General features: G+C 28.3%; 2 pseudogenes; both read left to right on the top strand.

Moving 5' to 3' along the window:
* Nucleotides 1-4,756, top strand: part of LOC132933324 (uncharacterized) — a 28,272-nt pseudogene extending 23,516 nt beyond the window's left edge.
* Nucleotides 4,757-4,820: 64 nt separating this feature from the next.
* On the top strand, nucleotides 4,821-7,894 carry LOC132933317 (uncharacterized; annotated as a pseudogene).
* Nucleotides 7,895-26,478: the final 18,584 nt, after the last annotated feature.

Genomic DNA, 26,478 nt, shown 5'->3' with positions numbered 1-26,478 from the left:
ACCTGATGACGTGACCCGGCCGACGCATATTGTCTGCAATCTGACGAAGTCGGATTGCCTACCCACACCACTGAGGTGACTGACCTGCTAGACACCCTTAAAAGACGATTGCTATATGATTTGCATAGAAGCCCGAAATGTTTTGAATTTTTTTTCAAGTAATTAATTTTTCCGTTCTCGGTGACAGTAATGAACGCTGTCCGCGATTCGACGCAGTCGGATTGCATACCTGACGAAGTTACCCAGTTGTCGCACATTGTCCACCATTCACAATCCACTATTCTTATCATTAACCCAGAATCCTTATCAGAAATCCAAAATCCTTATCACTAATCCACCATCCTTATCATAAATCCACTTTTCTTATCAAAATCTTAAATCCTTATCACTTAATTTTTTCACAGATCCCTATCAATAGACCTCTGTATCACCCATACACCGCGTCGGCTTCGGTTGACGACCAGACCACAAGACCACTGCGGCATCCGACATCGACAACACTCCTCACCAACCACGGGGGGTCTGGGGGTCTCCCCCAGCGACGCTCGGAGAGCTAGTTATGATATATTTTATACACAGAATGATATTTTCAAAAAAAATTAATTCAACCTACTCTATTACTAATAGAAAAAAAAAATCATTTTAATAGGAATAATACCTATTATAATATACTTGATAGGTTAGGTACTAATCAATACACTTTTTTAAATCGTCGTCTAATTTATTATATTTTTATAAAAATAAATATTAAATTTTACCTTAAAGTAAGTGCTAGTTTTTCCTCTGGAGATATTGGCTCTGCAGGTACACGTAAATTCGGTTTCTTTGTTATTTCTTCTTGAACCAAAGATTAAATAAAATTGAACTGTTTACGATTTAGACGAAGAAATTCCCGAAATTGTTCATCGTCGTTAATAAGATGTCCACCAATCAAATTTTTAAAGAATCCTTCAGATTTCCTCGTAGAAAATAAAATGTTAAAAGGTTTTTTTTTTTTTGGAGTAATGTTCATAAGTAACTCATTTTCCATTTCTTCATCACGAAGTAACAACTCACAAATAATATTATTATTATTAATAATACTGTTCAAAATTAAATTTTGATTCATTTTGAAAAAATAAAAATCAGAACTTATATGTGGAAACTACATGCGGAAGAGAACGGTCGCAGTGGTTATGATTTAATTTTGTAAAATCAAACTAAAAGAGTGGGATAAAATAATAAAATCTATGGCGTCCGACGCTACAGAGAAAACAGGGTAAACGCTGCGTCTGGACGCTGCAGGGAAACCGTACCTTGAAACGTAATTTTACGCAGCCAAAAGTATACGTTTAAAATTTTAATTTTTATGTTTTGTCTACACTCGTGGTTCTCAACCGGTGTGTCGCGACACACTAGTGTGTCACATATTACTACAGTGTATGTCACCGATCAAATTATGAAAACCTGGTAAAACCAGAGATAAGAAAAACAATTATGAACGTAATTAATTACCTCGTAATCATTACTGATAAATAGTAAATTAGCATTATGTGCGCATAAGAGTTCAAAAACAAGGTATGTCCAATCGATTTTTACGGAGATAACGTGCAAATGGACTTGTCTCGTTTAATATATTTGTATTGTTAAAAACAAAGCAAGTCAAGACTTACCTGGTTTTTGCAGCTAATATATTGTTATCATATATTTTCTGCTTGATAACAACATTAAATATTATATTTTATGATCAAAAAGCCACGCCAAAGGCCATGTCAAAATAATCAACATGAACGCGTATCCCATGTTGTTGAAAACAGTTCAAAGCATTAGGTATTCAATAATTAAATATTATTTGTATTGACAATCGCTTATATACTGGTACTGGTTTTAAGTCATTATTTTTATTTTTTACTTATAATAATAAGTAAATACTATAATATATATTTACATTTTATGAGCAAAATGATTTACTAGGTATGACATAGGCATGTGAGAAAACAATATATTTTGTTGTTATAATGAGGTATGGCTGATTTTCAGTTTTATTAGCAGGTAAGGGACCCTGGGGGTCAATTCTCAAACGGCGCTATCTAATAGCCGTATATACGGCATTAAGGAATGATTGTCGATTGTCGAACAAATTTCCTATTCTTCAATTTCATACAACAGGCTAGTGAATGAAAAATCGTACGACTTCAAAACGTATGATCACAACCACTCGTCAAGAAGTAGTCGTAAAATACTGTGTATGCCTCCGTGTATAATATTGTATTAATTACAATAATTACACAAAATTTAGAATATATATCTACAACGTATCACTATATGTAATAAATAGGTAGTTCCAACGCGTCCGTATTCTAAACGTTTAAAAAGTACTTAGAGTTGTGATTTTGTTCATTAGGAGTACCTTATTTAAAAATATAATTATGGCTAATTTTGATGAGTCGGCAAATTTAATAAATTGCAATTCAAAATGCACAACACCAGCAGCAATATTTTCAAAGAAATCCAAGGATTCGCAATAAGTAATAATATTATTAATTCTTTTGAACTTTCGGAAATGTCTAGATACGGGCCCATTAATGTCAACAAGTTGCGTCACCGCATAGAAGGTAATTGATTTCTTAAAATTATCCTTATATTCGTTTTGTAAATAAATTATAACCACCTCGTATATACTTAACAACTGTTATATATTTCTATGTCCGCTTCGTTCATTACGTAACGAACGTCCAGCGTTGGAGGTGGTCCGATGTTAACGATCCTACATCCACAGTAGGTAGTATCAGTATTCCCTTCATGAAAATGAATATTTTTGGGATATTTAGCCGCGTAAAATGACGTTTTAGACCACCATGCGGCGGCTTAAGGTTAACGCGGAAATCGTATTGCCGTAACTCCGCGGCCGACTGACGGCGACGATTGGTCCACACGCGACGGGCGTTATTCGTTTAGAGCAGTTTGCCGTCCCCGAGATCCCTCATATTACACAGCTGCCACAGATTTAATATTTAATATTTTCTTTTAATTCTATATGATAGTATTAAATGTCCGTGACAACAGATCAAAAGTGGGCGCTGATAAGGCATGATAACACGTCGGACGATAATACGATATTAGAAATTTCGAACGCGAGTCGCGGCGACAATCATTGATTCATAGTTGTGGCCATGACAAAATAGATATTGTCATGGCTATGGCACTCGCAGCGAGCGTCCCTCGCGGCTGTATGTCAAAGTGTCAATCAAGTAACAATGGTTTAAGCTTAGGGCCTGTGGATATCGCAGCGACGTCGAGCCTACGGAACGGTCAATATATTTGGTGATTTCGGTAGGTTCTCCAATTTCTGTAAATTATTTAAAAGTATCAAAGCAAATTGTCAAATTAACGATATTGGATGTAATGTAGTGGCAGTCACCAACGATATGGATCCAACGACTAACATTGGGTTATGATGTAAGCAAATCCACGGAACGCACATCATTTCCATAACTAAACACGTCAAAAAATATATAAAATATTTTGTTTTTGAGGTCACTTACTTGATAAGTAATCAATTATTTTTTTTTTTGTTAATAACAAAACAATTAGTTATAATCCTCTCGTTCATCTTGGCCATCGTCGACCGTTACAATTACTATCGTAATATGTAAAGTTATACCAACTGTGACGTCAGCCGATTGGTTAGATGAACTGGACGGGTTATGAGTATTATTATATTATAATTAATACAGTCGTACTCTTATCATAATATGTAAAATACCCTTAAACTGTCAATTTAAGGTTAAACGGCAACCATGACTTCAGATTAGCATTTAAGCTGACCAAAAGGCATATCATGGTGGAAGGAGCATCAAGAATGAATGTTCTATTAGCTGTACAAGTTTTATCAAATAGTATGACAACTTCCTGTGAAAACCTGAATATAATTACTGCAGGTTGAAGTACAATAAAGATATTTTAATGAACTAATTTAACTATTACTTTCTTGAAATTTTTAGGCATGTATTTCAACTTTTCAATGACAGGTTTGACATGCTGGACACCCAAAAAAAAAATGATAAGAACTCATTAAGTTATGGATTATATTTAACGTTATAAAATGGGGTGTAAGACTAATTTACTAACTTTTTATCTAATATGAGAGTGGTCATAGACATATTATGAGTAGAAATGCAAACCAGGACGTGGTTAAAAACTTATTTAGTTTTCTTAAAGGAATTAGTGGAGCAGCATTTAAAAATATAACACCACTACAATTTAAATATGTGTAAGTAGTATCATAAATTGTCTTAATAACTATACTAAACACATATATACATATTAAGTACTAACCTATATTGTACTAAAATGTTTTTGATAAAGTCAAATGGTAGATTTTAAGAACAAATTAACATTACAGGACTGTTATAACTGCAAATGGAAATAAAGTCAATGATATAGGGAATAACTTATTTTTGGGAGAAGAATCTTTTCAAATACTAGAACAGTCTGATGTACAAAGTGATTCCGGTGAAGAGGACATAGACTTTACTAAAAATGGAAAACAGGCTCACCTTATCTGTAGTAATGCATCAGCTACTGTTGAAAGTGTTAATGTGAAAATATTATTGAACTTCTTTTATATAGAGGTAATATATACTGAAAATTACAAATATAATTATTAGGGTTAAGATTTTTTTATATTTTATCCCCAAAATGAAAAAGTAATTGGTACTTAATTAATTATTTAATTTAGATGAAAAATGAGGAACAATTGAACGTGAATGTGTAGAATACGTTAAATATATATTACCGTACCCAAATGCAGAAGTACAAGACATTAGTGAATTCTTCTCATGTTTGGAGCCAATGTTCAAAGAACTTCATGGTAATGTATTAAATAAAAACAATATAGATACATAATTACAGACATTTATTATTTAAATTGAAAATAAAATTTCAAAATTTACTTAAAGAAGTTTTAACTTGCATTTTAAAAAACAATATAAATATGTAAATACATTTTAAATAACTAAAATTTACTAACTAAAAATAGTGTTTTTTTTTTGTAAATTGTTTAATTTAATATTATTACAAACACTATATTTATTAATACAAAATACAGAAATTAACAGTAAATTAATAATTAATAATTTAAAATATAAAGTATACTTATCACAGAAAAAAGATTATGATATGATTATTGCTAATTATAACAAGTGCAAACCGGACTCTATTTTGTGCGCACTACAAAAGTTTCTTACATACCCGTTTATTTTATCATGGTTTTAAGTATTTTGTTACTTTCTGATAAGGTAACAAAGTTCTTATTTTAGTTATAAATTACTTATATTTCTTTGTTTATAAATTTTATCAAACGCTGTAAATAAAAGTAAAGTCATAAAGTATAAGACTTATATTTTAAAGTTTCTTGCTGTTCTTTCATTTTGAAACTGTACATTTTATGAAATTATATTGCTTTGAGTAAAGACAGTTTATCTATTCTAATTATGATTTTAGGTTGATGGAATTCGTACAATAACTCAAAGAAGAAGTGGTTATTGAAGTTCCCGTATTTAGTCACTTAAAGATCAGATATGAAGTAAATAGTAATATTTTATAACACTTTATTGTCAATTAATTGTTTACTACTATTTAATTAATATTATACAATATGTATATTACAATTAATGTAAATGGTAAGTACCTATGGCAGTATAACTTACTTTGTCTACAAACTAATATTGAATCAATGGGAAAAAATTGAGTACAGATTGATGCATTGAATCTTGCAAAAGTCAGATTTTACCCTTTTCATTACATTTTTGAAATTCATTATCTATAAAGTTAAAAAAAGTAATAACTTACAACAAAAGTCTTAACATTTTAGTATCAGTTTTATATTATTATGTTATTTTCTGTATTAGATAGGTTCAATGAGTACTGAAACTCTCAAACTAATTAATAGGGCCAGGAAATTGATGCATGTGCGTCTTTGTTTCTAATGCTTACATACGAGGCTCGTCTTTACAGAAATTTGATTCATGGAATACAGAATTTGTATTAGATAGGTTCAATGAGTACTGAAACTCTCAAACTAATTAATAGGGCCCGGAAATTGATGCATTTGCGTCTTTGTTTCTAATGCTTACATACGAGGCTCGTCTTTACAGAAATTTGATTCATGGAATATAGAATTTAATGGTACATTTTTATTTTGCATTTTTTGCATTTTTAGGGAATTTATGGCTTTACAGTCATTTTTTAGTATTTTATACATTTTTGTACTTTTTTTTACATTTATTTGCATTTTTCTTGTTGGAAGTTACACTTTATCGTAACACATTCAGTTTCCATTAGCTTGTTGATTATCGAAGTTTATTATATTTATTGTTTGTTGTCGCAATCTACGATTATTTAATAAACTGTAGGCCAATACTATTATAGTCCCGGTCAATTAGAAAAAATTTCCCAAAAATCGATCGAATTATTTTAAACTGCAAATATTTTTAAAAGCTCTGTCGAGAGTAAACATTTTTAAGAGATAGAACCTATAATAAATACGATTTATGAACCATGAATTGTATAAAATGTAATTTTTGTAAAACTTAAACTTTTAAAAATGTTAAGTCATTATAAAGTAATTTTGGGTATTTTGTGGTAATTTTTTAAGTCATTTTTTGATGTTTATAAGTAATTTAAAATTTTTTTTTGTGCATTTTTGTAATATTTTTAGGTCATAAAGTTCCGGGCCCTACTAATTAATCAGCACAATAACCAAATCATGAACCTATATTGTGGGCCTCTTAAGTATTTCAAAAAGATGTATTCCTCTGGAAAGAGTAAATAAAATTCGATGAAATGTGTGAGTAAAGTTATTGTTCATATTATTTACTGTTTACACTACCTATAAAAAATATGAATTATATAAATATCGAACTGTATTACAGTTATGAAATATTCAATTAAACTGAACACAATAACAATTTCCATTCAACCTATCTTTCTAACAGTAATTGTACTTAATGGTCAATTGACAATAAATGTACTCTACTTCTTTTTACTTGAACAATTTCCATTTAATTTCCATTTAATTAATATATAATTGTAATAACTTATAAATATTTTATTTTCTATTCTTTAGAAATAACAAGCGTTGGTACGAACAGTTATCAACAGTGCCTTGTTATTACATGGTTACATTTCTGATATTCACTGTATGTTTTTGCAGTAAAACAAGAGATGGAAGATTTAAAAAATATCCAAAATGCATGAGAAATGTACACTAGTGGATTACATATTCTTAAGAATTCATTAAAACTTAATTTTAAAACATTTAAATGTGGACTTGCCAATTCAGAAATACTCATTCAAAATGTATTGAAATCAGGAAACTTCTAGTGAAATGTATTTATGTATTATGGTATTTTTAATTTATACATTTAATATACAGTCGAGTCTCGATAACTCCAATCTCAAGGGGAATAAAAATAAATTAGACTTATGTGTGTTTTGAGTTAATATACCTCAAATCGCCTCAAACACAACTTAAAAATAATTTTAGGGCTAACAAAAAATAAGAGAAAAATGCATGTTATTAAGACTTGATTGTAATGTAGTACGATAACAATTGTAACAACAATAGTAATTGTAATATTTTTTTTCAACAGGAAAAGAATTAATCTCAGATGATCCTGCTTTAAATTGATCTGTAACTAAAGCAGTTTTTGAACCGGCTGTTGAAAATGTGAAAAACGACAATGATCTTTACTTTAAAATGCATCAAGAAGCTTTAAATATAATTTTTCTTTAGATTTACCAAAATAAATCTAATAGTAATATTTTTATATATTATTATTAAAATAATTTAAGTTATTTTTACATAAGAATTCACTTTAGGTAATATTAAGTTTTGAAGGAGCACACTAAACAATACTATGTTTTCTTAAAATTATTATTAACCCGTCAGTGGTCGCAATGTAAGCTTGGCGCTCACCTCGTTAGTATTTTGAGAGCCATTTATTTATTTATTACTTGATTCATCTGATACTATTTATACCTTCAATCGACACATGTTCAAATATACTTTTGCAAATATAATAATTTTATGAATAATTCTTGATTAGATATCGACATGTAATGTTGTTAATACCCATAAATTGAGCGTTGCACTCACTCAATAGATCAACCAAATACTTTTTTGTAAACTCAGACCTATTTTTAAGGAGGACACAGCATTCATTTGCGTACTGTATAATAATCAGCAAAATATTCCAGACCACTAGTGCCAAGATGAATGATAATGGTTATATTATTATATAATTATGTATAAAAAATTATAAATTAATTTTTAGTTTGTTAACAATTTGTAATCAAGAAAAATTGTAAGAACATTTTTTGTAAAAGATTAAACTATAAATAATTTGTTGTTGGTTTCAATATTTTATGTTTATTATATAATAAATAATGATGGAAAAACAACGAGGTGAGCGCAGTGCTCACTAAATACCAATAATGGGGGGTTAAACATAAAATTAATGTAGTAAGAACTATTAAAAAGGATTTGGTTGAAATTCAATGTAAAAAAAAATATTATTTAAAGAGATAGTGTAGTTTGGATGGCCATTGGGCTGGGCTTGATATTATAATAAGCTATCTAACACTTGTAAGAGTTTCTCACTTAACATAATGGTTTACATAAAAATGTGTGACTTTTAGTGCTAAAGATAATAGAAGTATCAGAATTTTAATAATACGTTTAGTCCCCATGTCATGTTGCAATAAATCATAAGTTATTACGGTTAAAGAGGAATACATAACTAAAATCACTATTATAAGATTTTAAATATTTCAAAAAAATTAAACACTAGACAAATTCTATAAATTCAACGTCTTTACTCTTTAGTGCATAAAAACACATTAAATTAAAAAATATGCTTTAAAGGTAAGTAAATTATTGTGTGTAGCGAGCTACTTTTCATGGATAAAATAGGCAATAAGGATGGCCCAATAATGATAAGCATCTTTTATCAATTCCTCGTAATTCTTTGATTAATCTGAGGAAAAACATTAACGTATAGTAACCATTTTTATTGGAATTGAACATTTTTTAAAATTAAAACAAATTATATTTTGTGTTTAGGCAATCACCAATGCAGTGAAAAAAAATAACTTCCATGACCCACTGCAATAACCTGGCTGTTATGCACTGTAATCACACTGTATTGTTGTGAGCCCAGTCTAAGAGGACGTGGCACCCGCACTCTAAATGATTAGAAGCAAAGTGCATCAGTCTCTTTTTTTGTATGATAAACAATCAAAGTTTTCTATATTATCACATCTACAACAAATTCCAAATACCTACATTCCCTGAATGCGTAACCATAATTTCTATTTGTTATTTCAGTATCAGAACTTCTAGATACTAATTCAGAATTCTACTAGTTCTTCTCTAAGTTTACAATCTCCTAGACATAGACGACATCTGGTGTACTTCTGATTGCCTCGAAAGATTCATCTATTTGCAATTTTAATTTGATTTATATTGTTCTCTAAATAAAAAAATGTCTGAAAAAATTATTTAATGTGTTTAAGAAAACATTACACGCAAATGTGTTGTCCATGTCTTATAAATATTTTTATTTAATTTTGAGCAGAACCAATTTTGTGTTGTTAGCTTTAGTATTAGAGTGAATATTAACCTATTATTTCAGACCTAAAAGTAATAATAATATCAGTGTATTTTTAGTTTTTCTACAATACTTCATTTTTATATTTCCATATTTTACTTCCTCCAATCTCAGTTAAAAATTAAATAGTGTAAAAATTCAATGTATAAATATAAATAATGTTCTAACTTTTAAATTTTATAGTAGGTTATTTAAATCTAATATTAAAACTAACATCACAAAACTAATTTTGGTGAAAACCAATAAATTAAGTATGTTGTATGCTTGAAAAATGGAGATAACACATTGTTGTGTTTTCCTCTTCAGACAAAAATAACATTTTTGTATTACTATATTTTTTTTACAGATTTATTTTGACTATATTTGATATGGATTCAAACTATTGGGATACTTATGCTGGATTGGATAAACAATTTATTAAATTTAATGGTTCACTAAAAATGTAATGGACCAATTGTGAGCTACTGAATCTTGTTGAAGGGACCATTAGCTCACTATTGATTCATTAAATGTTTTGTGCAACACAGCATTAGGCTATAAATTAACTGTTGAATAAATTTTTTTAGAAAATGCCTTGATAGTTATGATGTAGCATTGCCAAACTTGATAAAGATGAGATGTGGGACAAGTATTTGACCATTTTAATCAAAATAATATCTGATGCTTATTTAAATAGAAATGTATAAATTCAATTTACTTGGACAATTTATACTTAATCCTCACATTTTTTTTTTTTTTTAAATTGTACTTTTTTTAGATAAATGAGTCAAAAAGTGCAATGATTTTTAAAATGTTGTATTGGTCTATCGAAGCATATCCAAATGATACAATTATCGTAGAAATGAATATAAAAGATAAATTGGTCAATACAGATGAACTAATTGCTTACAAGTTATTTAAATATAATGCTAACTAATTAAATTTCTCCCAGTATTTGTCTTATAATTGTTGAATATTTTTCAAATAAACCATAGATGAGTGATATTTTCATTATGATATTTGGAAATAAATCTGTATATACTAACAAAGTTACTACAAAAACTTGGAAATAGTTAAGGAAAAATAAGTCTTTGAATGATGCTCAAAATGCATTGTTCGTCACAAAACGCAGTTATGATGCAAGCCTTTGCAAGACTTAATTAACTCTAGTAATGGGACAACAGATAATATACATAAATCAATATCAGTTAGTTAATACTTTATAAACTTTGTACAAGTTAAGAACCATAGTTGGCAGCTGGCTTGTGTGTAGGGTTGAGTCAATACTACATGGCAAGTATACAGATAGTTAACTAACAAACTTTTTTTGATTTATTATTGTAACTAAATCTGATTACTTTATCTGTAACTATATCTATAGATTTGTAGATGGAACAAAATTACTTTGAGCTATAGTATTTGTCACCAAAACTTGTTCCCACTACATATCATCAAATGTCAACAAATTTGAATAATGAGGAGTCTGATCAATTTGCTGAATAATGTACAATAAACAGTAAAGACTTAAATTTAAAAGGCAAAATTTTAAAATATTTCATAGGCGACATATATACAGATTTTTTGTACATTTTTCTTTTTTTCGTAATAAATTTATTTATCCATCAGTGATTAAAAATGTTATAAATTGAATTTTAAAGGATTTAAGTACTTTATAAAATAGGTAGGTATATTTTTAATAATAACAAAACATATACCTATACATAGAACTAAATAAATTTGAATTATTACAATCCGTAAAAGTAGTCGAGACTCAATGGACAAGGATATAACTGTGTGACTGTATACAGCTGTTCTAGTAATAATATGTATCAACATTCAACACTATTAACTATGAAAAGTTCTCCTTAATAATATTATACATTCATATTATCTACAATTTATTTATTTTTAAAAACTGTTTACATCACATAACACTATATTATTATAGTTATCAGTAGTTAGTAGACAGTTGGTTGTAATGTTGTCGCACTACAAAGTACAAATATTTACATCATCACCATTTAGCAATTATTGATAATATTACTTATTAATCATCAAATGTAAAAGTATTTAATATTCCAAAATGATGTTTTCAAAAAGAGTAAAACTAGGCAGCGCAAAATATGAAAAAAAAGCAAAAGCCAAACAGTTTAAATTAGAAGTTAAAATGAAATGCGAAACTTTTTTTCAGCCATCTGTGGTAATTGTGGTAAGTAGGTACTTATACGAATAACTTACTATTAATTAGCTATACTATTTAGCTATGATACATACCCTGAACTTCGCCTCCTACTATTAATTACCTACTATAGGTACTTTAAATACCACTCAAAAATAAATATTTCCAATTAATATAATATTATGTTTAGAGATTTCATGTAAATGAACACTAAATCTGGACTAACACTAATTAATGTGTCAGAAATAGACAACAGACATAAATAATAAATGTAGTAGGTAAGTACATTAGATATTATGTACTTATACATAATATAATATAATAACTATATTAATAAGTGTAATTTTCATCAACACTCTTAATAAATTCATATAATACCTAATACATTTTTTTCATAATAAATTATTATTATTATTTTCATCAATAGTAAATTAATTACATTAATTTTTTTTGCCCAACACTGTACGACAGTACCTTTTTGAAGTTGTATTTATTAAATAATGCCACCTGAAATTACGAAATTTTTAATTTGTAGTAGGTACCTAATGTATTATATCAGTAAGTACATTATGTACTTATACATTATATAATATAATAGCTGTATTAATAAGACGTGTACTTTTCATTAACATTCTTAATTCGTTAGTATTTATTATTAGTTTAAATTATTATTATTGTTTTTGATGAAATGTTTTTACTAATTATTTAGGCTGATTTTTACACAAGTTATGTTTTGAGCGTTCAACTTCTGAGTATATATATATAAATACTCGCATCTACGGTGTACTGATGTGCATAATATTTTAAAAGTTAATAATATTATTTTAATTAATTACCTATTGATAAAAAAATCAAATTTTGAATCTATCAAAAACCTGATGCAAGTGATGCAGAAAAAGACGATAAGTTATATATTATTTAAATACATTATATTTTTCTATATTATAATGGTGTTATGAGGCAGCATCACGCCTTAAAACGACACTGAGTTTACTACTCGCACGTCATAGACATGTCTATGCATAACCCAAATGTTCATGTATTGTTAATTGCCTAAATATTACTCCTTAAAATATGCTATGCTCCAACCCCCTTGTCAATGTCACTAAAAGATTAATTTAAAATATGATTTTCATCATAAGAAAGATATAATTCGAAGATATTATCAAATTATTTATTTCGACGTTAAGTTCGTTCAGAACACTTCGTTAACATTTTGATAGAACATCCAATATTGACTGAATTTGAAACTTAAGTTTGTGGTTTTAGTGGAGAAATTTCGAATATAGTATTATATTACAACCGCATGACGTGTTGTTTCCATCTTACAAACGTACAACATGGCAAATTTTAGTTCACAATAATACATTTTACTCTGTAATTTCGATTAATTAGAGTGAAATGACCCCTTATAAAATTTAAAGGTAAGATTATTATCTAGTTCATCTCATAGGATTTTTGTTATATTTTAATTTTAAAGAGAGTTATAAGTAAAGCGCGGATTTGTATGCATTCGCATATTTTTTCTGGTTGATCGTATGATATGCTAAGTGAGCACACAATTTGTTTAATGACATGACGCTTTAAAAAATGAAACTATTTAGCGCATATTTTTGCATATTTTGTCATCTTTCTATTTTAAGGGCTTATTTTACAATTTTAATAGCATATTTCATCTTTTAGTGGATATTTCGATGTTTTTTTAGACATTTTTAAAATACATAGTATTAGTTTCGATTAATATCAAAATAAATTAATAGGTATACTTGTAAGTATAAACGGTTTTCCTGATATATGACCTTAGATCAATAATCGGGATAGTAAAATACATAAGAAGATAAAGATTTTAAAGAATAAAATTTGTTTTAGGATACATTGTTGATCAATACATAACATAATTTAGTAGTTAATGATTGTATTAGTGACGGTAACCGTTTACGGTTATTTCTAGTCTATTTCTAATCATAACTAATAATTGATTCCTATTTTTTTCTTATAGATTAAAACTACATAAAAAGAAAAAAAAAGGTGGGTAAGTGGATGTCGCTCTGCTGTACAGTAGATGACAAGTGGGTCACTGTAATGGATGGTGTTAAATTTGAATTCAATGATATAATATCATTGTATAAGAAAAAAGATTCTGAGCGAAAACGGTCAGTCAGCCTATGATATTACCAAGTATATTTGATGATATTATTGTGAATAAAGTAATTTATATATAACCTATTTACGTGGAGCCTTGTTTTCAATTTTAAATCCTTAGCTATAAGAGTTGAACATTTTATATATTTTTAACTACAAAATAATTATTAAATTATAAATTTGATAATTTTTGTCAAAATTCGAACTTTAATGCTTATTAAAAAAAATTGTGCAAATGTATTTTTAATATTTTTCAACTGCTATTGTAACAATATATCAGGAGCTATGCATACAATTTCTACGCTTTTTTACCCAACAAATAAAATGTTATTGATATTTATAGAAAAAAAACTAAAAAAATTGAAAACTGACTATTTTTATAGCTCAAAAAGAGTCAAATTATTTTATAAATTTTATCATGTATATAAAATGCTAATATAAACAGTCATTCGTTTTTTAATTACTACAAAATAAGAAAATCGTTACATAAGAAATCGAGTGAATATCAAATGTTGTAAAAATATGAATTTCAAACGCTCATAAAAATTTAATTTGACTTGTAGACATTTTTTTTTTTATAAAGGTAGACAAACATATGAGGAATCTTTGATTATATTTTTCATTCCTTATTTATTTTATTATCATATATTTACATCATTATAAAATCATACATTCATCGCTCAGAATTTAAAAGTAGATAAGTTTTTTTAGTAGGGTTCGATAATTTTTTTGCTAATTTTATTATGCATATTTTTATTTTTTGTGCATATTTTAACATTTTAGTGCATATATTTATGCATATTTAGGATTTTTAGCGCATATTTGGTTGGTTTTTAATGTATATAAATCCACGCTCTAGTTATAAGTATTTTAAAATTGTTTGTTCATTTTAAAATACTCATAACTCACTTTAAAATGAAAATATAATTAAAAGGCTATGAGATGCCCTAGATAATAATAAGAGCTCGTCCCACTCTGATTTTAGAAATAAAAGAGTAAAATGTATAATTATAAACGTTAAATTTGCCATGTTCTACGCTTGTAAGACGGGCAAAAAATGTGCTACCTGCACTACTCATAGAATAACATTTACCAAATTGCCTGTACAATTTCAATAATTTCGTGATAACACTAACGACAAATTTACAATTTTACTTTCCAGAAATTCTATAGGTATAATACCTGAAGCAATTGTAGGGATAGCGATTTTGAAATCATGTAATTTTTGCATTGATTTTTTTAAGTTTTGAAGAGTAAGTTTTATGTCGTCGTATTTAGGTTTCTGAAAGTATTTTTGTTTTGTCACCAAGTGATATTACCAAATTATTTTATTTCCTATTTTTATTGGAATAGCGTCACCTATTTGGGGTTTTAATTTTTCAAGTTGAGGCATTGTGTTTCCAAATACCGTTTTTATTCGAGAAGCTATTCCTCTAGACATTTTTAAATCTGCAGATATACAATGAGCAATTGAGTAGTCAGAGTCTATAAGAAATATGTCAGCTGTTTCGTCTTGAATGTTATTAATATTTGTTTTAGAGAGATTGGTGTAAGTTTGTATTGTGATTGAATCATCCAGTAATAAGGTGTTATTATGAAAATCGATAATAGCTTTATGACTGTGTAAAAAATTATTTCCTATTATTATATGGCATGTTAAATTTTTAACAATAAATACTGATGTTTCAAAACTATAAGAATCAATTTTAAGTTTAATTTTTGTAGAGCCATAAACAGTTAATGGATTATTGTTTGGGCCTGAAAGATTAATATTTTCTTTAGTTATTTTATTTTCAGGTGGGACAATCGTGTGTCTAATGCAACAAATATTAGCCCCTGTATCAATAGTTATTGGCACATAAATATTATTAAGTTTAGCACGAATAAATAAAGGTTCAGAAATATGATTGATTTTGTGAGTTATTGCTGGTTTTTTAGATGACACCGAAGGGTAATAGTAAGTGTTAGTAAAACTGTTTAACCTATTTATTAGATTTTTGAATCAAAAATTGTCTACAAGTTTATGCTGAATGTCCTAACATACCACATAGTTGACAATTAATCGAGGTTTTTTAAGTCGACAATTTTCTGTGGAATGATTGTTTCTAGAGCAAATTGTGCATAGCATTTTATTATTGTTAATTGAAGTATTTTTGTTTTTAAAATAGTGAAATTCGGTGGTATGATTATTTTTAAAGCATATTTCACATTTTTTTATATTGTTGTTATTTATTTTGTTGTTTGGCAAAAAACTATAAGATTTTACGAAATTATTAGACCTATTAAGATTATTATGTTGAACTTGAGGTTTTATAATGTTTTTCATATCGTTTTTAAATTTATTGTTGTTTTCATTAAGTAGATTTATTTTTTCATTGAATTCATTTGATAATTGATTTAGTTTATTAGTAATTATGTCAGTTTTTATTTCGGAAGGAGATTGATTTATTTCACCCGTTACCGTAAATTCTACCATTTCTTATTTTCTTATGTTGTCTTTTAACATTTTTAGAGATGAGTTATCTAATATACCATTGTATCTATCAATATTTGGCTTAAGATCACTCATTATATGTCTAGTTATTTCTTGTTGGGCCATTTCAGAATCTATACGTTTACAAAGTAATTTAATTTCATTAATAAATGCCATAGGTAGTTCGTCATCTAATTGCTTTCTTTTTTCGAGTTATAATCGAAGCATATTTTTATGAGCAATAGGTTCGAATTCAGTTCGAAGTTCTTTTTCTAAATCATACAATTTATTAAAGTTTTGATTTTCGATGTTTTCGTAAAAAGTTAGGGCTGGACCCTCTAAAAACGCAGGTATATACTGCAATTTTTCTAGTTCAGTCCAACCATTAATAGAAGCTGCTCTTTGATATTTTTTTAAAAATGCATCTATACTCTCAGATAAAGAATTATTAGAAAATGTATTAGGTTTGAAATTGGGTTTTTTACTGTCCATTGTTTTAGTTTGATTATTTAAGTTTTGACAATTTTTATTTGTTATTTCAAAATCATTTGCGCAAGATCCACTGTTTAAATATTTTAGTAATCTATTTTAAGGTTCTGCAACTGTTCCTACACAGCTTAAATTTCTTTTATTTAACTCTAATATTAATTAAGGTTTCTTAAATTTATTTATTTCATTTGATAGTGAAGCAAAAATTGGTTCTTCTATTTTAGTCTCCTGATCATTATCATTTTGTGACATTTGCGATGACTTGCGAAAATGTTATACAATTAGTTAACTATAAGTATTCATTTCATTTGTTTAATTTTACACAAGATTGATTAAAAATTTTAAAATTGAGTTATTTATAAGAAAGTTAGGTATAATCTTGATTTATTTATTAATGTTTTTATTTTATCTATGGGGTTTTAAACGAGGTAAGAGCCGCTAGGTAGGTGCCACTTTGTAATGATTAGAAAAAGACTAGAAATAACCGTAAATGGTTACCGTCACTTATACAATTATTAATTACTAAATTATGTTATGTGTTGACATATTACCTTTTTGATCCTTATGACGACTTCTTTGTCGAGATTATAGTTATAAAATAAACACTTTCAAATAATAAAAATCGCCTTTTATTGGTTTATAACTATTGACTTTATTTATCTAACATATAACATTCACGCTTAATATAATGGTTAATTTTTTTTATAATAATACCCTTTTGCACAGAATGTCTGCGTAGTCTTCAAACTCGCTTTTTTAACATCTATACAAAAGGTATGATAATGAGATTTACACTTTCGTGGCCGGAGAAACACTGCCGCTGAGACGGCTAATGACCAGCATCCTTATATGTGACATTTTGTGTGTGTGTGTGCGTGTATGTGTGCGTGTGTAATTATAATTATATCTGATATGACATTTCATTTATTGTCTTAATTCTAAATGTTATTAATTAAAGTTATTATTTAAATTGATGTGAACTATAGTATTGATTTCTTAAGTTAATTGTATGTATCATATTATAATGTATATGATCTTTAAATAATGTCGTTCGATAAGAAAGTATAATTAAATATGATAATTATATTATATGTATATCATTACATTATATAAAGATATTAATAGAAAGTTTTCTTATACACACATAAAGATATTGGAGCTAAATCCCGTTTCAATAAATTGTTAAGTAACAAAAATGTTAAATTAACTGTAATTTGTATAATATTAAATAACAACACAGGGTGTTGTATTAAATGTTTAAGTCCTACAATATGTATCGTTGGAACACCTATTATATTTATTCATTGTTAACTATATTATGCTATATTTAAATTGAAAAAAAAAAATTTAAGTACATGATCAATTTAATTAAGTATTTTTTATGTAATTTAAAAATTATGTTCATTAATCACTATTAACAATTCCATGTTTTGTCATTTTAGTGACCAATATTTTGATAACTAACAAACATTTTTTGTTAATATAATCATAGAAATGTTAATTTTACTTAATTTAAGGGGGCTGCAACGTAGTAATATTTAGGCAATTCGTAAGACATGTACATTTGAGCTATGTCTATGTATGAGAAGTAAATGAACACTAGGTTCATACATTTCTATACACTATAATATTTTCCAAATATTTTGAATTATTTTAAGCTGTTTACGGACATTTTCAGTTTCCATTTTTTTTAGTTTTTTTTTCTATAAATATCAATAAAATTTTATCTGTTTGGTAAAAAAAGCTTGAAAATTTAATAGAAGGCTCCTGGGTTATTGTTTCAAAGGCAAATGAACAAAATTTAAAACCCTTCGTCCAGGGGCGTATTTAGGCCGGGGCCACCGGGGCCTAGGCCTCGGGACCCCCTATGTGTGTTGTAGTCGGGGGCCACAGGACCTTTATTATTACAATAGTCAATATTACATAAAAAGAAATACTGAATATTTTTTTTAAAAATTATATTTACGTAGAAAAAAATTATGTACCTATGCACTGCTTTTATTTTGTATTTGACGTTACCCATTACAGTTGCAGCAGCAGAGCGATCGTTCTTAAAACTAAAAATAATAAAAAATTATTTACGGAGTACGATGGCAGAGGAACGACTGAGTGGTTTGGCAAATATTTCCATTGAGAATACGCGGGCACGGCAATTGAATTTATAAGATGTAATTGACAAGTTTGCTCAAATGAAGGCTCGAAAAGTTAATTTTTAAAGTATAATACTAAAACATATTATATGTTTTTATAAATAAAATATGTAATAAATAATAAAATAAAAAATATATTTTATAATTATTATTAACTCATGAATCATTATTAAATAATTTATATTTGAATTATTATTATTAACAACTCTGTCTCTTATGGCCCTAGGGCCACAAAGTTCTTCACTACGCCACTACCTTCGTCACAGTTTTTATTTATAAGCATTTTAAGTTCAAATCTTGACAAAATACAGAAAAATCACGAAAATTAGTAAATTATTTCGAGTTGATAATTCATAATTTTTTTTCTTTTTAAATCTAGGATTTGAAAATGTAATACAAGATTATCCATAAGTTTGTCTACCTTTATCCAAAAAAAATTTCTACAAGAAAGTCAAATTAAATTTTTATAAGCGTTTGAAATTCATAGTTTTACAACATTTGATATTCACTCGATATCTTATGTAACGATTTTCTTATTTTAAAAAACGTATGACCGTAGATACTTTAATATTTCACTGAATATTTGTATTATCATTTTCTATACACAAGAAAATTTTGAAAATAATGTGACTCTTTTTGAGCTGTTTAAGGACATTATCAGTTTTCTATTTTTTAGATTTCTTTTCTATACATATCAATAACATTTTATTTGTTTGGTAAAAAAGCGTGAAAATTTAATATAAGGCTCCTGATATATTGTTCTAATAGCAGTTGAAAAATATTTAAAATACATAAGCAAAATTTTCATTTATAAGCATTTAAAGTTCAAATTTTGACAAAATTTATCAAATGTATATTTTAATAATTATTTTGTAGTTAAAAATTTATAAAATTTTCAACTTTTATAGCTAACGATTAAAAATTGAAAACAAGGCTCTTAGGCTCCACGTAAATAGGTTATATATAAATTACTTTATTCACAATAATATCATCAAATATACTTGGTAATAACATAGGCTGAGTGCTGACTGACCATTTTCACTCAGAATCGTTTTTCTTATACAATGATATTATATCATTGAATTCAAATTTAACATCATCCATTACAATGACTCACTTGTAACCTACTGTACAGCAGAGTGACATCCACTTACCCACCTTTTTTACTTTTAAGTGTAGTATCTAAGATTCTGATGTAGAACGCAGCAAAGTTTTTTATACCAATACTGTACTTGCGAAACATAACGTGAAAATAAATGAGACATGAGTAAATGACATTTTATAAAGGAGAAAACACATTTTAAATTTATTTGTCATCATTATTTATGATTTCATTGTTTATTGTTTAAGTCATAAATTAATATTTAAATAAAAAAAATACATGTATAATAATAAATTAATGTAGAACAAGTAGATACATTATGAACATTTTTGTTAAAAAATTATTATTATTATATATATATAAAAAAAAAAAATGTTTTGGAACAATAATAAATTGAAATAAATCAACAAAAAAAAACATTGACAGACGTATTTATTCATTCTGATAGACCTAAAAATACAACGAAAAATTAATAATCATGTTATAGCATTATAGAATAGGGAAATTACAGGTCCTAAAAATTTTTTTGGGTAATTTTATAAACGAAAATTGTTATTAATTTAATAGCTCATTGCATGACGCTAAAAAGCTTTTGTGACAATAAAATAACAAATTGTTGTGCCCACCCCCGTTCCTCCGTAAAGAGATTTAATTTCAACAACACAGTTGTATTGTATGTTGTACGTAAGGGTATTATCATTATTATTATTATTATTAAAATATACCAACCGAGGGAAAATTATTATCTTGAAGTCTTGCAACCATTGCCCGCAAATAATCCACGACCATATCAGGTCTGTGCTCGCGCATCACGCTCAACTCGATGAGCCGGATCTCAGGGTGATTTCGCCACCTCACGCTTAACTGCATTTCGATCGGACTTACAATCCTGTGGCCGATAATCTCCTCTGGTACTAGGTTCTGAGTAAAACCGTTGAAAGTCACGCCGCTCAAGGATGGTGAAAGTTCGTTCCTACAATTTTAAAAATCACGCAAATCACTTATTAAAAATGTTAAAGTTCACTTATCATGAGCCGTACTCTATACCAATTATTATATAGAAATCTGTGAGATTATCAAAAAGAAAATGTTGATACGTATCGATACGTTTCCCCGGTATGTTGCACGCTTGTAACGCTCGATTTCCAAGCGATACGTACCGATACACTCGAGTTAGATATATCCTCCTTGGGAATCTTGAACAGGTGTCGGAGCACTAATAATATTGTTGGAGCACCCAATAACCACATTATGGTGAACAAGGACAACGACAAAAACGAAAATAAAAACGAACACGTTCGAAACAACAAGCACGGCCGGGGGCCGGGAGAATTGACATTCGACAAATTAATCACGCGTACTCGTTATCAATGCTGTTGTTATCGTTAAAAATTAAAATTACGCTATAATGTTGTGGTTGTACCGTACCGTAGATATTGTGCGTGTCGTGCACGCCTTGCAGAAACGTGACCAAGACGTCTTCCTCTTGCGACTTCCTCAAAATTGAAATTTTCATCACTGGAACTGACCTCAGGGACGTGGGATTCCTCGCTGCTAGTAACGTCAGTGTCTTCGCTTTCATCGTCAGTTTCGTCACTTTCTTCGATAAAAGTATCCTCAGTGTCTACGCTTTCGTCGTCGGTTTCCTCACTTTCTTCTATACTAGTATCCTCAGTGTCTTCGCTTTCGTCGTCACTTTCGTCGTCGGTTTCCGGCATTTCTTCATCATCGCTATCACTTTCGTCACTCAATGGTTCTATGTATTCTTTTCGAGGAATTAGTTCCGGTTCGTCCCGTCGAGGGTGGCACATGATTAATGATTTTTACGAAGGAAACAGAAACGGCGACCACCGTGGCCGAGAAGGAATTCGGGAATCGGTAATGTGGCGAGACGGGAGGGCTGAAAGACACGATCGTGCTCGTAAAACTCAAATTGACTGAGAGACTTAAACACACGATAGGCCGTACTGACAAGTACCAAACGACTGATTTGTTGACGCTGATCGCTGATCGAAGGAGGCCTCGGGCCCTCGGGGCCACCGAAACGTGAGCGTCGGCAATGTTCGGGTGCGGTCGTGGCGCAGGTGTTCCACGAGTGGTCCAATGAAACGTCTCCGCCATCGCCGCCACCGCCGTGGTCAGGAGCGTACTACCCACCAAGATACCAGGAAAATCCCGGTAGGCCCTCTTAAAAATTATAAGACCTGGACCCCCTACCAAATAGGTACATGTAGTTTCAGTTAAATTCAGTAATTTTATTATTTTTTAAAATAAATAATAATTATTTTAATTGAATAATAATTAAACAATTGAAAAGAGAAAATTACATATAGGACAGATAATGAATTTCGTTGGTTAGTTACTGATAATGCAATTTTTGGTGTATCTACTACTAACTGTACTAGCTTTGATCATATTATACTAATAAGTAATAACTAATACGTAATATATTCATCATAAAACAAATAATTTTTATTTAGAATGCTATAGTAAACACTAGACATCTAGACAAGATAGAACGGCATACGGGTACACGGTATACTCCGTCTGTTTCTGCTAATAATAAAGTTATTTATAAATATTGCTTGGATTAGTAATAATTATCGACGATAATATTATTATTAACCTATTATACGTAGTTTATTTCATTCATTTGAAATTCTTCGTCGGGTTTAGACAGTTTAGTTGTTGTCTTCAGTCTATAACTCAACATTTATTACTGATTGCCATACAGCCCAAACAGGTAAGTTTCTGATTTTTTTTAATTTCTATAATAATAAATTTTTTTAGTAATACAAGCTATTAAAATAATAATTTAAATAAATTGAAAATAATTTTGATGTTAAAATTATTTTATTATTTAGATTTGTGTGTTGAACCTAATTACTGTTATATACTTATATATTATAAAAAAATAATAATATTAAGACTGGACTTTGAAATTAGTACACAGAAAAGTCAGTGTAAAAGTCACCCAATATTGGAACAATGATATATCGATATGAGTGGAAAAAGTATAACTATTAAATCTTTAATAATTATTATTACGTAGTACGTATACGGTATATCTATTCCTTGCCATGTTTCATACGTATTATTATCATTTTTTTTTATGTTTAATCTATAATAATTTATTAAAAACTATGATTGCTATAAGTATATTATCTATTTGTTCAGCATTAGTCATAATAAATAATAATATAATAATATGCTCGTCGTCAGCTATATAGTATGAACAATATTTGGCGTTTATGCCGTTGTGTTAAATATGTATTAAGCCACATTTGAGTGCGTGCGGCTACTATTATTTACTTATAAATAAACCCATATCGAATTTAATTTTCATATACAATCAAGGAGCACTAGGTAGGTATAATATTATTATCTTAAATTGAACTAATCCATATGAATACTGAGAAATAACTAAATTTTCCTTTATTTTAAATATTTCATTCAATCAGATCAAAATATCATATTAATATATTATCACCAACTGATACTACGCAATCAAGATCACTTAAATAAAAATAATTATCTTAATATTATTGTGTATTTTTTTATTTTTGTAGAACTTATATTAAAATGTAGATTTGGTTTATTATTTAGGTATATGTTAATTGTATAGTTTTTTTCTTAGTGATAAGAAATGGGTAGATAACCTGGCTATTGTTATAGGTATACATGGGGCCACTTGCTATTAGTACATAGGCGATTTATTTGGGGGACTTAGCCCCCTTGAATATGTTTATGTATTAGTAAGTGGGCCCTAATTATATCTAGTTTCCCGGTAGGGAAAATAGACCCAGTATGTGCCTGGTGGTACTGTGGTAGTATATTATTCAACAAGCGTCTAGAGACAGAAAACGCCGAATGGCTGCAAGATGGCGGCCTTATGCTCTTATCAATCGTACCTCTTATCTTCACAAATATTTACCAGTATTATCACAGAATAGTATGTGATATTATCTCAAGAGATTATGAAATATTACAAACATTCATCGTTCATAAAAATAATTATAAAAAAATCATGTAAATAGTTATAAATTATAATTAAATGTCAATATTCAAATTGTTAAGTATAATAATATAGTTAGGTTCACATTAACTGTCATAATAATAATAAATAAAAATACACAACAAACAATGTCTTGTATAGTTACAATAATTATAAGAAAATGTCAACATTCAATGTTCGTCAATAATAAGGATGCACTTATATTATTTTTTTCGATTTTGTTCGGTACTGAAATAGTTGAAGTTTTTTTGTGTGTTTTTATCTTTTTAGTAGAAAAAAATCAATTATAACTGTAATAAAGTAGTATGTATAGTAGTAATTAGATAATTAAATACTATACTATATACTTTCATACAGCTATTTATAAAACATTTATTAGGAAAATGTTATAGCTCCATAACAGGGGTATGCAACTTTCTTATGTCAATAGCCAAAGAATAGCATCACAAACTTGGCAATTAAATAGGGTTCTTAATTAGGTAGGTGTGAGATGTTTCTAAAATTCTAGAAGTTTCTAAAATCACTAAAAACTCTACATGTCTTTTAAGCTTATATCATATATTTTATTAATAAAAGAGAAATATTCTAATTAGGAATGAGGATTAACAAATAACAATATTGTATACTTATTACTTAATATTTCATAATAATTAAATAATATAATAATAATATAATTTATCACATAATAAAAGTATACTGTGATAATACTGATAAATATTTGTGAAGATAAGAGGTACGATTGATAAGAGCATAAGGCCGCCATCTTATTTATTTATTTATTTATTTATATTTATATTTACGGGTCTAGCCCTTTTGAAAAACAAAGTTTGATATATACAGATTTACAATAAAATTAATAAAGATATACATAGGTATGGTATAAGTATTAACAGAGGCGGGAGGCATCAACATTGGCAAGAGACATTAATCTTGTGATAGGTTCGTTTGCTAAATAATTTGAGGTGTAAGAAGGAATGTAGAAAGGATCTTGCAGCCATTCGGCGTTTTCTGTCTCTAGACGCTTGTTATTATTCATCGTAACTTCATCAATCATTTGTCTTATGTTGTGATTTGCTTCTGTAAGTATTGTTCATAGCCACAACATTGTGATTTTCTAGTATTATTTTTCCCCATTCAGGGCAAACAGCGACATACTTATAGAATCCCGTGATTTGTTTATTGTGGTGAATTATATGTCAGTGAATTGTACGTCCGAGCTGGTGGCTCGTTAGGTGTACGTTTTCGGAATTGTCACATATTTTATTATTATATTGTATTTTTTATTGTGAGCATTTGTGTATCCCGAGACGGTAGCATTCTGAAGTCGCTATCGGACGCCAGTCCACAGGTAATCAGCTGACGAGCTGCATATTGTTATACACATTATATTATACATTGCTTTTTGAGCCAGTAGGCTAAATACTTATTATTATATTTATTGTAGTCACATTATTTTTGTACTATACATTTTTTATTATAATAATATTATATTATATTGTTTTGTGAGTACAGGCCACATGTTACATATTTTATTTATTGATTTACAATAAAGAAGCTTCAGGAGTGATTGAAGAAACGGTCTTATTATTGATTTATTTCTTTTTATTATAAGTTTAATTAAAATGGAATTACTCATTCCAGCGTAGGGGCGTACCGTATCCATTATGGAGTGGACGTTGGTTGCACGCACAAGGAGGTAGATAAACCATAGAAATTGTATGACGTTTGATTATAAATTGTAATAAATAGTTATTTTAAATAAAAAAAATATATTATTATACATTGTCTGGGTAGCAAAGGTATTATAGGTACACCAATACAATGCACAACAATAATGAATACATGCATTGATCCTCTCCCTTTGAAAATTAGCCTATCTTTTAAGTTCCGCCATATTACACACATTGTAAAAATGTCATCAAGATCGGTCCAGAGTTTATTCCAACAAAGACGTGACACGGGATTTTTATATTATGTTATATATTTATTGTATATTTTACATATATTTTACCTACCTACCTTCTACCTTTTATGTATTTGTATTTTATGTTAATTTCAATTGATAGGTTAGGTTAACCTAACCTATACATATACCTATACATATACCTATACATATACCTATACATATACCTATACATATACCTATACCTATACCTATACCTACTATTATTTTTTGGTTTTTTAACATATTATTTAAATTTAACTAGCTAACGAATGGGGATTTATTAAAACGATATAAACATTGTTTAAAGTCCTATTGAAAATTAAATTTTAAAGGGTACCAGTATTCCATATT

Source organism: Metopolophium dirhodum, chromosome 1, assembly GCF_019925205.1.
Source record: "Metopolophium dirhodum isolate CAU chromosome 1, ASM1992520v1, whole genome shotgun sequence".
In the NCBI taxonomy this organism is placed as follows: Eukaryota; Metazoa; Arthropoda; class Insecta; order Hemiptera; family Aphididae; genus Metopolophium; species Metopolophium dirhodum.
Note: the sequence above shows the minus strand (reverse complement) of the source record. Positions and strands in the feature narration are given on the sequence as shown.